Genomic DNA, 14,096 nt, shown 5'->3' on the forward strand with positions numbered 1-14,096 from the left:
GTTAATTTGGGTAAATGTTGCACTCCGAAAGAAAGGCATTTGTTTATTGAACTATTGAGAAGGTTTCTTGATGTTTTTGCCTGGTCCTATGAAGATTTGAAAGATTTTAGAGATGGTCAATTTCAACATCATATTCCCCTAAAACCAGGAGCGGCTCCTTTCAGGCAAAAATTAAGGAATCATAACCCAAATGTTGCAGATGCAATTTTCAGAGAAATAGATAAAATGTTTTAGGCAAGGATAATCTATCCAATTCATCACTCTACATGAGTGGCTAACATTGTTCCGATTCACAAGAAAAATAGAGAGATAAGAATTTGTGTTGATTTCCGGAATCTGAATCAGGCTAGCTTAAAAGACAATTATCCTTTACCAGCAATGGATCACATTCTCCAAAATGTTGCTAGATCTGAAATGATGTCTATGCTTGATGGTTTCTCTGGATATAATCAGGTAAGCATGGCAAAAGAAGACCAACATAAAATCGCCTTTACAACACCATGGGGAACTTTTGCTTATAACCGCATGCCTTTCGGTCTAATAAACGCTGGAGCTACTTTCCAAAGAGCAATGAACCTTTCTTTTGGTCATTTGATTGGTAAGACCATTGTTGTGTATCTAGATGATTTGATAATTTTCTCCAAGAAAAGGGAAGATCATTTCAAGGATTTAGAAACTATGTTGCAAAGATGCCGAGATCATGGTATTTCTCTTAATCCAAAGAAATCAGTTTTTTGTGTTACTAAAGGAAAACTTTTAGGACATATAGTTTCGCAAGATGGTATCAAGTTTGATCCTGATTGTGTTAAAGCTATTCAGCAATTAAGTTTGCCATCAGACAGGAGTGGTGTCAAATCATTCTTTGGTCAGGTAAGCTTTCTTAGGAGATTTGTGCTAGATTTTGCTGAAATCACTAAGCATATTGTAGGAATGATGAGTGAAAAACAGATCTTTAAATAGAAAGAGGAAGCAAAGAAATCTTTTGAAGAGGTTAAAAAGGCCATCGCTCATGCTCCAACATTAATTAATCCTGATTTCAAGAAAAGCTTTATCATTTACTATAATGTTTCAGAACACACAATGTCCGGTATTCTCCTGCGGAAGAATGAACTTGGTGAAGAGTTCCCCATTGCGTTTATGAGCATTCCGCTTAAAAAGCATGAATTAAACTATTCATTGAATGAGAAGCAGGCTTTCGCAGTTGTAAAAGTTGTTAAGCATTTCAGGAATTACATATTGCATTCTCATTCAATTGTTTTTGTGCCTAATTATGTTGTTAAAAGTATCTTGACTCAGCAAGAGGTGGGAATGAATAATAGAGCAACTTGGGTTTCAAAGGTTCAAGAATTTGACTTAGATATCAAGCCAATGAAGTTAGTTCATGGACAGGGATTATGTCGCCTAATGGCAGAAAATAAAGAAGAAGAAGAAAGTTTGTCTTTAGCTCTTTTTGTTAGCCTGCAGGATGAATGGTTCACCGATGTAGCCTTTTTCCTGACATATGGAGAATCTCCTACACATTTGTCCCCCAGAGAAAAGAGAAACCTGAAATTAAAAGCAGCTAAATATGTTATTTTTTATAACATATTATATAAGAAAGGTCTAGATGGAACCTCCCTGAGGTGTGTGGATAAAGCACAGCATGAGGCCTTGCTGAAGTCATTTCATGATGATGCTTGTGGCGGTCATTTCTCTTCTACAGTCACCGCATACAAAATATTAAGAAATTGCTATTATTGGCCCGGTATGTTTAAAGATGCTTATGTTTGGGTTGCAAAGTGTGATAAATGTAAATTCTTTACAGGGAAACCACAACTAGCCGCTTTACCTCTCAGGCCAGTGGTTGTGGAAGAACCTTTCAAGCAATGGGGACTAGATTTCATTGGTCCACTGACACCTTCTTCCAGCGCTGGACATACACATATTCTCACGGCTACAGATTATTTTACTAAGTGGGTAGAAGTAGTGCCTGTTAGGAGAACAACCTTAGAAGTAATATGTGAGTTCTTAAAGGAAAATATTCTGGTTCGTTTTGGGGTACCATTGAAGATAGTGACTAACAATGCTGCAAGTTTTTCTTCTACAAAAATATCCATGTTTTGTTATGATCACAGAATTTCCTTGGCGCATTCCTCTGACTATTATCCACAAGGCAATGGTCAGGCAGAATCCAGTAACAAAAATTTGATAAATATCATGAAGAAATTGGTCAATGAAAATGGTAAAGATTGGCATAAAAGGTTGTATGAAGCCTTGTGGGCAGACAGGACATCACCAAAACAAGCAATTGGTATGTCACCTTTCGAACTTGTGTATGGTGTTGGGGCTCAGCTCTCACTTCCTCTTGAATTGGTAGCTTCCAAATTACAGACAGTTATTGAAGATTCACATTTTCAAAATGCACTGGAAAGGAGGATTATGCATCTAGCTAGAATAGAAGAAGAAAGGGAAAAATTGGTTGACCACATTACGGAACATCAGCAGCGGGTTAAACAGATTTTTTATCGTAAAGCCAGGCCGAGGAAATTTATGCAGGGAGATCAGGTTCTACTCTGGGACAAAAGAAGGGAGCCAAGGGGAGCACATGGAAAATTTGAGTCCTTATGGAAAGGTCCATTTCTGATTCATGAAGTGAAGGGATCGAATTCTTTCAAGCTCGCATATATGGATGGTATTGTTCTTCCCTTGTCTTATAATGAACAGGACCTTAAGCTCTACAAATTGTAATCAGGTATTCCCTGCATTCTCTGTACATAGCTCTGTTTTGTTTTCTCAATTTTGTTGTGTCGATTTTGTTGTGTCAAGTTGTACATGTTTTGCATCCTTGTCTTTGTTTTAGTGTGAAACCAGAGACTATAAGTTCCTACCTAGTCCTTCACAGTCCTATTCCCCAGTCAAAGCCAATTGTTACCCCCTTTTATTTTTCCGCTTATAGCCCATCAAAAATAAGGGTCATCATTTTCGTAGAGTTTAAGTCTTCATCAATCAAGTTTCGTACTCATCTGTTGAAACTTTTATAAAGTTCAAAATTCGGGTTCAAAGGAAATGCGATCCATTAAGTTCTAAGTCCTCATCAGCATAGTCGTTGAACTTGAACTTTGAACCTTTCCGGTTCAAGGTTCAAGGTTCAATCGGTCTTTTGTCTTGTGTTTTGCGTCTGTCTCTTTAGTACTAGTCTTGTGGTCACTTTGAACTTGAACCATTGAACCTTTTTTTGAAACGGTTCAAGGTTCAAGGTTCATTCCCGTGTCATTGAATGTTCCTTTTGTCACTTTCTACCTGTTCGCAAATGTTGATCTTTTGTCATTGAACTTTGAACCAATGAACTTCTTTTAAAATAGTTCAAGGTTCAAAGTGGTGTTTTCAAATCAGCCCGATGGTGTTTAGGAAGAAAAGGCGACGCGATCGAAACAGAATTTTCCTTGGTTTTCGTGTTTTCAAATTGCAATTATGGAAACAATCATGAGAAGGCATGTCGACTGTGTGGAGTTGATTTCTAATTAATAAGCATGTCAGAACTATATCAAATCACAAGTGATTTTACATAGATGAATAAGCTGGGATGAAGCGTGTGTTGGTTCTTTTCAATATTTTCCGTCCTTAAATATGATGCTTCTCAGGTAAGACAATTATTGTTGCCGTTAGCAAAGAGTGGAGACGCAGAAGGTAATTTAGCTCAGTTTTTCCGAGGGTTTCACAATTTGATGTTGAAGACAAGTGAGTTCAATTGCTTATTTTCCCCTGCTCTGTTTTAGTTATGAAATTGGAAAAGTGTAATTCTTTGCCTCGGAGTTGAATGTTATCTGATTGACGCAATTTTAAGATAAAATGAGACCGATTCTTCCAAAATTGGGTCGAACATCATGCTTGATTAGTACCCTCCCAGAGTTAGATGATACAGCCTTCATTCAAGATGAGTTAGATAATTTTCTAGAGAGGGCTAAGAACCCAACAACCAATTCCATGATGGGAAAGATAGTTCACAGTGGTCTTGTTCAGGCCGCCGCATTCCCAATTGCTACTCCTTGCCCAGAATTAGTATATGCATGCATTAAAAGATATGATGCTAGTAATAGGTGTATTAGAGCCAATAATGGAGACATGCTAGTGTGGATTGACAGAGAAACAGTAATGGCCGCAATTGGAATTCCTCACAAAGAGCCGTATGAAGATTGGTCCATAGGAACCTCATATGCATTTTTCTCTGAGAAGAAAAGTGTGTATCGGAGCGTCATTGCTAGAAACTGGCTCCTTAAAATACAGAAGGGAGGTTCTAGGTTGCCTAAACCCTTGACAACAGAGCATTTCATTACAGAAGTTAGGGATATCGTGATTCTTTTGAATAGGCTTAAGGGGAATTCGCATGCCTTCTATTGGGAGGACTGGATGTATTTTTACATTTAGGTATTATTAGCTGGTGAAAAATACATTGACTGGGCGCAAGTAATTGCTGAAAGATTGCACGAAGGTTTTAGTAATTTTGTTGGAACAGCTAATTTTCATATGAGTTCATACCTGTTTTATATTTTAGCCTGTATCAGAGAATGGCCAGGATTATATCAAGAACCTTGGGTTAATGGAATGAAGGTCTATGAGTGCTATCCACATTTGTAGATACAGAGGTACACAGAAAACTTCTTGAGATGGAATGATGTCTTTGTGGGAAGATTAACTTTTGAACTATAGGGAAATTTGAATAATAGAATGTCACCTGAGGCATTAAAGTTGGTCAGCACATATGGGAGTTGTTTTATTCAATTTCCTAGATTTACTTATATTATAATTGGTGGCTTTGAAGATGAACCTTTCAAATTGCCCAGATATGCTCTTGATAGTTATGTACTTTTAGAAGTTTGCAGACAGTTAGCTCATGTTGATAAGAAATTAGGGATAAAAAGTGAGTCTGAAGCAATTTTCCCAGTTGAACTCGGATATTATAGTTGTAAAACTGTTTCTGATGCATTGAACATAGAATTGGAGATCAAGAAGATGAACTTGCCACCATATGTTGCTCGGCAGGGATTTGACAGCAAAGAATATGCAATGAAGCACCTGAATGTTGATGTGAACTTTTCACATATACCCCAGTTAGAAGACTACTGGGAGGATTGTTGTGATGAATTTGAAGTCCGAAGAAGATTATGGTCAAGGTTCACTTTACGGCAAATCATTACTTTTAAATTGCCAATGAACAAAGCAGAAATACAAGAAGAGGAAGGTGAAGATGTATTGGACCCAAAGTTCAATGAAAGAGTTCATGAGCAACCTATTCTTGAAATTGACTGGGATAGGAGAGAAGAAGAAAATATTCAATCAAAAACCTTTAATGTTATAAGGAGAACAGAAAAATGGTTAAGAGACCATAAATCTGGAATAAGATTGACCACTACCTCAGTCGAGAAATCAGTTGAGAAATCTCATGCTGTTGTACCAATTTCTTCTTCTAACATCATTGTTGATATTGCAGGTGTCACTGATACACAAGGTGAGAAGGTTCAAACTAGAAGATTTAAAGAACCACTATTTGGCCCCTCAACAGTTCGAGTCACCTGTTCCATAAGTAAGAGGAAAGGTGCAGAAATTTCAGGAAAAGAAACTATCATAGTTCTTGATAGTGAAGAGGTGCAAGTGATTATGGGTGAACTGGAAGCAAACATCACTGCAGCTCAAGATGCAGGTAAAGAAAAGGAGCAACCTGAGGAAAGCCCCAGTCAAGTGACTACTTTGGCTACCATGGATTCATCTGAATATCAGACACCGCCAGCAAAAGAATCTCTAAATGTTTCAAGATGGTTGGGAGCATCAATTAGTAAGAAACGTAATGTAGTCCCTATCAGTTTACCCATGGACTATATGGTGAGTAAATGCCTCGGGAAAACACCTAAGTCTAAAAAGCTAAAAGCAAAAGCTATGCTGGAAGTGGATGAGAATACAAGGCATTGGGTAGCTGAAGTGGCTAGGTTGATTTCAGACAAAGACCTAGAGAATGCTACTGAGCAGGATTTTGCTATTGAAAAGATTGATTTAGGAACTACTTCAAGGGCTGCTGATGCAAAACACCTAGAGTCCTCCGCTAAAAGAATGTTGTCCAGAACATGGAAGGATGAGAAGGACAAACGGGAGTTGAAACAGACTGTTAAGCAGATGGCAAAGTACATCAATGCCATACATCATCCCAGTCCACAGCCCCTGTCACAGGTTTCTCAGAGTTTTGATCCTAAATCACCCATGAACCAAAATTTGTTGGATAAGGTTCAGAGAAATCATGTGTTGGCGGAAACCTTTGAGGAGTGGCTTGAATCCATCATTCAGCAAGTAATAGAGTATATCGCCAATCTGATCAGAGTGTATGAGGATGTTGTTACTGTAACTCAAGAGCTTGAAACACAAGTGTCGGCGTGGGAAAAGGAAGGGAAAAAATGGGCTGCAGTACTGATTCAGATGAAAGATGTGCAAAAATATGGTGTCATGAACTTCCTCATAGAAAAGGCAGTAAATGATTTGGATAACAAGGTACTGCATGTGGCCAAGGAAAACATTGAATGGAGAAATTCAATCATAAAGCAAGGTCACGAAGAGTCCATTAAGCTGTTGAAAGAATTGAAAGAAATCATTGTCGTGATGCAGAAAGACTTAAAGTGCATTGATGTACAACTTCTTAAGGAAGATGGACAGACTATCAAGCAGGCAGTAGATATGGTGCAGAGTTTCAAAGGAAAAATAAACTTGATTAAAGAATGAAAGTCTTTTACCGGAGATGACTTCACTAGGGTAGCTCGAATTGAATCTATGTTAGTTGTCTGTTCAGATCACTTAGAAGTGCACAAAATTAATGTTACGCAAGTGGGTATGTACAAAGAAGTTTGGAAGCAACGCATCCTGCACATTGGGCTCCCACATTACCAGGTTGTTCATAACTTCTCCGCGGCTCATATGGAGTGGCGGAATATACATGGCACCACGCACACCCCAGAGACAATTTAAGCCATTTTTTGTTCTTATCATTATAGCTCTATTTATGGCTTGTGGCCGTTTAGTTAATTTCAGTTACGGATGGTTGTTTCTTGAATTTTAGTTTCATTTGTTAAAAAAGACAATTTAGCCTGGCGGCTATATATATTAGTAATGGATGTTTTGGCACGATATATAAAAAAATTTGTAAAAATTTGGAGGAATAGACTTGTCTTACTTGTAATTTCAGTGAAATACCCATCTTTGAATGGAATGGAATATATGATACAACTTTAGAAAACCTGTGTGTTTTGAATGTGTAAAAATTTCTGTTGGAATGATTATGTTCATGTATCTGATTCATTTCTCTGATTTCTCATTTGAAGTCTGTGAATCGATTTGATAAATGAAATTAGCTGAAAGTATTTTAATATTCTGATTCCCCTTGTCCTGTGAGTCATGAGTGAGTATCAATCAGAGTTCAAATATTTTTTATCATTCTGTGAGTTAATCTTCATTCGAAACCTAATGTTTTACTACGAACTTCATTATCTATCATTAAGCATTCACGTTGTGTTGACAAGTGAATGTTGAAGCTTTTTGTTTGCTTTCTGGTTAAAAGTGAATTACATGATACAATTTATTCAAAATTCATTGAATATCATATAGGGAGTTGTACCTTTATACAAAGGGTAACATAATAATTATTTACCCAACTGTTGGTTCTCATTGGTTTTCTATTTGGGCTACAGGAGTATTTATTTATAAATTTTGAGAAATCCAATCCGTTAACCAACAACGGGTAAAATTTTTCTCATCAACACTGCTTTGAATGTTGTTCCCATATATCTCATGTCTGTTTTGAAGTCTCCAAAAGCAGCCATTGTTAGTTTACAGGATACTCTTAGAGATTTTCTTTGGAACAATAATAAAGATGGCAAGAAGAAACTCCCTTTAGTTGCATGGGATAAGGTATGTTTGCCTAAGGAACTTGGGGGAACAGGAATTTAGAGTCTAGAGAATCAGAATTTAGCCTTAGGTGCTAAGTTGGTTTGGAAATTATATGACAAGCCTAGCTCCTTATGGGCACAGATTATGTTTGCCAAATATTTAAATAATGGACCGAGAGAGTACATTTTTAAAGTCTCAAATTTGCGTTCGGGTTCTGCTATTTGGAATTTCCTTTGTAAATGTAGATCAGTTATTTTGCCTCATCTCTCATGGATTGTTCATAATGGTAGAAAGGTCAAATTCTGGGATGAAGTATGGAATGGACACACACCTTTGGTGAATATTAGGGATTGGTCTCCTCTAATCACTATTCTTTCCTCCCTTTGGGGTATTTTTGTAGCAGATTATTTTGAAATTGTGACTAGTGGACCCCTTAAGCTAGCTAGATGGAAGTCGATTGATTTCTTAGATGTTGATCAAAGCATGAAATTAGATTTTGAAAATATTTTGGGGGATAGAATTGTATTTCTTTCTGATTCTGAGGATGAACTTATTTGGACAAAGAATATTTCTGGTAAGTACACTGTTAAAGATGGTTACAACTCTCTTTTGGTTGCTAAAGATTTATCTTCTTGGCCTTATAAGTTGTTTTGGCATTCGGGTTGTCTTCCCAAAGCTGGAGCCTTTGCTTGGTTGGCAGTTCAGGATAAAGTCCTTACAGGTATGAGACTAGACAGGCTTGGTATTACTGATGTTTTCCCTTGTGTCCTTTGTAACAAAAATTTGGAATCTTCTTCACACCTGTTCCTACATTGTGATTATGCTTATGAATGTTGGCAGTGGTTGTTTGAGAAGTTAAATATATCCTTTGTTATTGGTAAGGATCTCATTTCCCATTTTAGATCTTGGCCCTTTATGTTTGCCTCATCTTTTTATGCATGCCTTTGGATCATATCTCCATCTATTGTGATTTGGAATGCTTGGCTAGAGAGAAACAACAAGATATTTAAAAAAACAAGGTCTCCTATGTCTGAGGTTCTATTAAAAATTGAGTCTTCAATCTCTGAGGTTGCTTTGTCATTTATTTATAAGAATTTGGAAAATCTTATTTCTTTTTCACACTAGCATAGTAGAATTACTAGAGTTTGGAAGCTGCTGTCAATTTTACCCTCTCATGGTTCAATTTTTAAAAAGAATGATGCAATAGGTAAGAGATGCTCTGCTAGATGGAAACCTCCTCCGCAGGGGCACTTTAAACTGAATTTTGATGGGGCCTCTCGTGGTAACCCTGGGCCGGCTGGGGTAGGCATGGTAATTTATGATCATAATGCAAATTTTATTCGAGCTAAGTGTCATGCTATTGGTTTTAAAACTAACAATTATGCGGAATTTCATGCTTTGTCTTTTGGATTGGATATGGAAATCTCTTTGGGAATTAAGGACTTAATAATTGAAGGTGATTCTATGGTGATTATTCAATGTGTTATGAAAAAGAAATCAAATTGTTAGAATTTGCAGTATATACTTGATCCCATTTTACAAAAATTAGAATTGTTTGAATCTTTCTTGGTATCCCATTGTTACAGAGAAGTTAATAAGATTGCAGATTATTTGGCAAATTTAGCCATTGATAGCAATGCTAATCAGTGAGAGGTGGGTTTTGAGGAAATTCCTTCTAGGGTATGGGAAGGTTTGCAGCAATAGTCATATGATTTTTTTGAGTAATGTCGATGTAAAATTTTATGATGATAATTATTCACGCTTTCCCCTTTCATTTCAAGTATTCATGTTCATTGTCTAGAGAAGAGTTCGAGGTCATGGTATTTGATATAATAGTGTTTTTCCAAAGGTTTTTTGATACTTTCTTTTTTGGCAGGAAGGTTTTTGGCTCATGGGATTCGACACAGGGCTTTGGAAAAATTTGTCTTCTTCTATTTATAGCAGCTATGGAGTCTACATTTGAAAATCATCTGATGGGTTTTTTGGGCAAATTGTCATATGGGCTCTATGCAAAACTGATATTATATGTGTTGTGTCCGCATTTTGTATGTGATTTTGGGCGGGGTGTATAAATTGATCCATTAGATACTATAGGTTTATTTTATGAGTTGTGACCGGAGGTTTTCTTCCCAGGGTTCTTTCCTCTGGTATGCTCTGTGAATCTTGTGTAAAAAATAAAAAATATTAATAGAAAAAGTTTAGTGGAGAAATCCACTTTTATTGAAAAAAAAAAATGATGAAATTAATGTTAGTATGTTGGAATACCTTATGAACTTTGTTGGAATTTATGTAACAGAAACTGTATATGTAATGATGAAATTAATATTAGTATTCAATAAAGTATGTTGTCTATTTACTACTGTAGAGGCAAAAAGCGAATAACAAATCTAAATAAGAATTTGGAACTTACGATCAACAAAGTTGCATCAAGAATTGCCAATTTATTCTCATAGCACTAGCAATCATATTAATAAAAAATCCATGGTTTCCTTAACAAATCACAACAATAACAATTAAGACATTTCCTAAGTTTGACTCTCTTTTCCTTCTGTCATGGGTTTCCCTTTGTTCTTATTTATCTCTGGTTTAAATGATTGAACATGACAGTTGTGTGATGGAAAGATGCTCTTTCCTTCCCAAGGGTTTCCCTTTGGTCGTCTTTATCACTGGTTATGAATAGTAGAATATCACAACTATGATAGTTGTGTGATTGAAATATGTTATTTTCTATAGGGGTTTTCCCTTTGGTCATCTTTTCTACTGGTCGTGAATAGTAGATCATGACAACTGTGTGATTGAAAAGGATTATTTCCTCAAAGCATCCCTTTGGATTTAATTTTTCTCTATCATGAAACGTGTTGAACTTCTGAACATGCTTTCATATATTTTTGAGTTAAGTGACCCACAAATCTTCACAAAATAGCTTAAATTTGATATAGTGAGGTTGAGGGCAATTCTTTGAATTCCATTGTCTGCTAGCAAAGTTTGAAGTTGAGTTAAGAATGATGCATTCAAGAACTTCAACTGATAATAAATATTAGGGACTCTAAGCAAACGACTCTGCTCAGTATATCACTGTTTATTAACAATTGTGCATAACAATTGCTTTTTCTTTGCGATGGGTTTTCCTTTGGATCTTCTATAACTCAAGGATTTCAGTGTATCTTCTTTATCACTGTTTATTAAAAATTGTGCAGAACTATTTGATAGGCAATCTTTTACTTAAACCAAATGCCAATTTGGTGTAGGGGAATATTTGCAACCCTAGATTTTAGGCCAACCCTTAACTTAAACCAGATGCCAATTTGGTGTAGGGGAATATTTGCATGCCTAGATTTTAGGCCAACGCTTAACTTAAACTAGATGCCAACTTGGGGGATGTGACTTCAATCTATAGTATGTAAATATGTACGAGAGATTTCCATCTCAGGACAGAAGTAAGGTTTAGTGGGTTTTTTCCTATTTACTTAAAAAAAAGTTATGACCAAATTGGGAAGTATATGGTTTCTTGCCAATTCACCTAAATGAGTAGAAATGTTACTTGCAGACAACGATGGGTAGTTCAGGAGATTTGAAACCAACTGTCATGCAACTACACATCTCCACCTTTTACAATTGTGCAACCCCATGGGATACTTATTAGAAGTAACTGAAGGTAAATATTACTGAATTATCAAGGAGGAAGATCCATTAAAAAAAAATTCATCAGAAAATAAATCCAATTTTCATCAATCAAACATTCATCAGACATTATGGAGGAAGATATATTAAATCAAAATTTTAGAAGAACCTTAAATCCAACTTCATCAAACGTTTTAGAGGAAGATCTGTCAAATCCAATTTCATGAGATGTTTTGGAGGAAGATCCATTGAATCCAATTTCATCAGAAGATCCATTAAAACCAATTCCATTGCATGTTTTGGAGGAAGGTCCATTAAATCCAATTTTACCATACTTTCTGGAGGAAAACCCCAATTAAATCTAATTTCATCGTATGATTTCAAAGAATTCTATCAATCCAATTTCATAATAAGATCCATTAAATCCAATTTCAGCCGACATTTCGGAGGAAGTTCGCTTTAACGGGTACGCTACCCCTACCATTTCCAGTTAAAAAACAATTGGCCAATGTCCGAGCAGATTAAATTTTATAAATCTATTTTTAGTACTATAGAAAGCTGTTTGTTTGGATGGTGATGGATTTTGAGGGAGTTGTTAATACGATTTGATTATGTAATATTGAAATAAATGGGTTATATAGAAATTGGAATAAAATTATAATATGCATGAAATTTCCTTCAATTAAATTGTTATAAATGTAAAAAATTTATTCAATCAAATCACCCAAAAATATATAGACCTCTACTGTCCGCCATTAAACAACAGCCGCCAAATGTCCATGTTGCTGAGTGCAGGTTATGAGCAATTGAGGTTGTCTATTTCCTCATTGAAAGAGCAGTGCCCTAGGTAGGAATTGGCAAAAACCCATCTCTCCTATCACCACTATCTCAAGAAAAATCATGCACGAAACGACAATTTTGGAAAAATCCCTCGTGCTCTACTCATGAAAGTGTCCCTTGACATGAGCACACAAAAGCAAAGTTACTGCGTAGGTAAGAAAAGGGTTGACAAACATTTCTTTTATGCTCAAGAAACTATTCTCTTGCTTAAGGCAAAACCATGACGCTTTTAGAAAACCATGGCTGATTTAGTTTGATTTCGTGATAGATATAGCTAGATGTAAGCTTGTGACAAGTAAATATTTCTATACCAATATCTTTGGAAATTAAAAATGAAAATATCTATCCTCAATGCTCATGAGCTTGTGCCACAGAGTCACCAGGTTTTTGGAAAAAGAAAATATCTACTCCTGTCAATGTATGCCAAAAATTCAAATACTAAAAATGGGTGCTTGCCCCCAAAAACAGAAGTCTGGCATGTGCAAATGCTAATTTTTTATGCATTTTCTTTGTGGGTTGATCTAAAATAGCAGGAAAATTACTCGCATCTCCAAGAATGTTGCAAATGAAGCTGTAGCAATGATTTCAGACAAACAATGAAAGAAACTAGCCGAAATCTAAACTCTAACGTGTGTTAAGGGTTTTAATAGACCATAAATGACACAACACTGAATTGGGAAAAACAATCACCTTTCCTGGGTTTGAGAGAAAATACCTCTAGCCTTTAAAAGAGTTTAAAAGGATGTACGTACAGTAACTATTTCACTTATGTTCGAGCTGGAAGCATAGGGAAAAAAACAAGGGCTCTTTCAAGGCTCTACAAAATTCAACACAAAATTTGCAGACAGTTAGGTCACAGGTTCATATTTCTAACCTCAAATTATGATAAAAGTCACCTGGAAAAGAATGATGAAGCACCGCGAAGTAGCCCCTGGTATTACATTTTCTGAGCTGAAAGAAAAATCAAGAAACTTAATTTAAAACCATGAGAAAATTATTGAACCCTACAAAAAGGGAATGCACAAAAATTGATAAGGCAAGCCAAAAAATTACCCAACATAGAGTGCGTGAGAGGTGCTATTTTCCCCTGCAATTCTTTATCAGTGTGCAAAAGTGGTTGTTTCGAAGAGGACAAGACATGTTTTCTGTCCACCAATAGAGACAACATGCACCTAAGCAATACATCGACATTCAAGTGGCCTTCAATTACATGTGCCATGTCCATTTACTCCATGTCCTATGCAATGTCATGCTATTCCAATGTCACGTGTTTGGCAATGAATGAGTACTACTAACTAGCTTATATATATTAATATTATATATATAAAATATATTGAGAAATATTCTTTTCGAGGTGTCTATTTGATTTTAAGATATAAAATTGATTAAAAATAGGCACTTCGAGAAGGATATCTCTCGAGGTATTTTATATATATAATATTAATATATATAAGCTAGTAGCAATTGTGGCACAACATGGAAAACATTAAATAAGTTAATATGTGATTATAGTATTGTATTGTTAAATATAATTATATTAATATATAATATTACTAATATATTTATAACTATTATAATTATATCCCTAACCATAATTTTAGTTAGGGTTTAGGATTAAGGTTAGTGTTAGAGATAGGTTTTGGGCTATGGTTAGATTTAATTTTTAGGGTTAGCGTTAGGGTTATGGTTACGGTTAGGGCTAAAGATTATTTTTAAGGTAAGGGTTAATTTTA

The 14,096-nt window shown here is 35.8% G+C and overlaps 1 long non-coding RNA gene across 1 annotated transcript in view; it reads right to left on the reverse strand.

The window, feature by feature from the left end:
- LOC131050971 (uncharacterized) overlaps nucleotides 1-13,614 on the reverse strand; it is a 29,315-nt gene extending 15,701 nt beyond the window's left edge. Inside the window, exons 1-3 of the long non-coding RNA XR_009107060.1 lie at nucleotides 13,417-13,614; nucleotides 13,260-13,314; nucleotides 13,079-13,180 (exon numbers count right to left, since the gene is read on the reverse strand). This is a non-coding gene — a long non-coding RNA (uncharacterized LOC131050971). The remainder of the gene's footprint in view (nucleotides 1-13,078; nucleotides 13,181-13,259; nucleotides 13,315-13,416) is intronic.
- Between the last annotated feature and the right edge of the window lie 482 nt (nucleotides 13,615-14,096).

This window comes from Cryptomeria japonica, chromosome 6 (genome assembly GCF_030272615.1).
Source record: "Cryptomeria japonica chromosome 6, Sugi_1.0, whole genome shotgun sequence".
NCBI classification, from domain to species: Eukaryota; Viridiplantae; Streptophyta; class Pinopsida; order Cupressales; family Cupressaceae; genus Cryptomeria; species Cryptomeria japonica.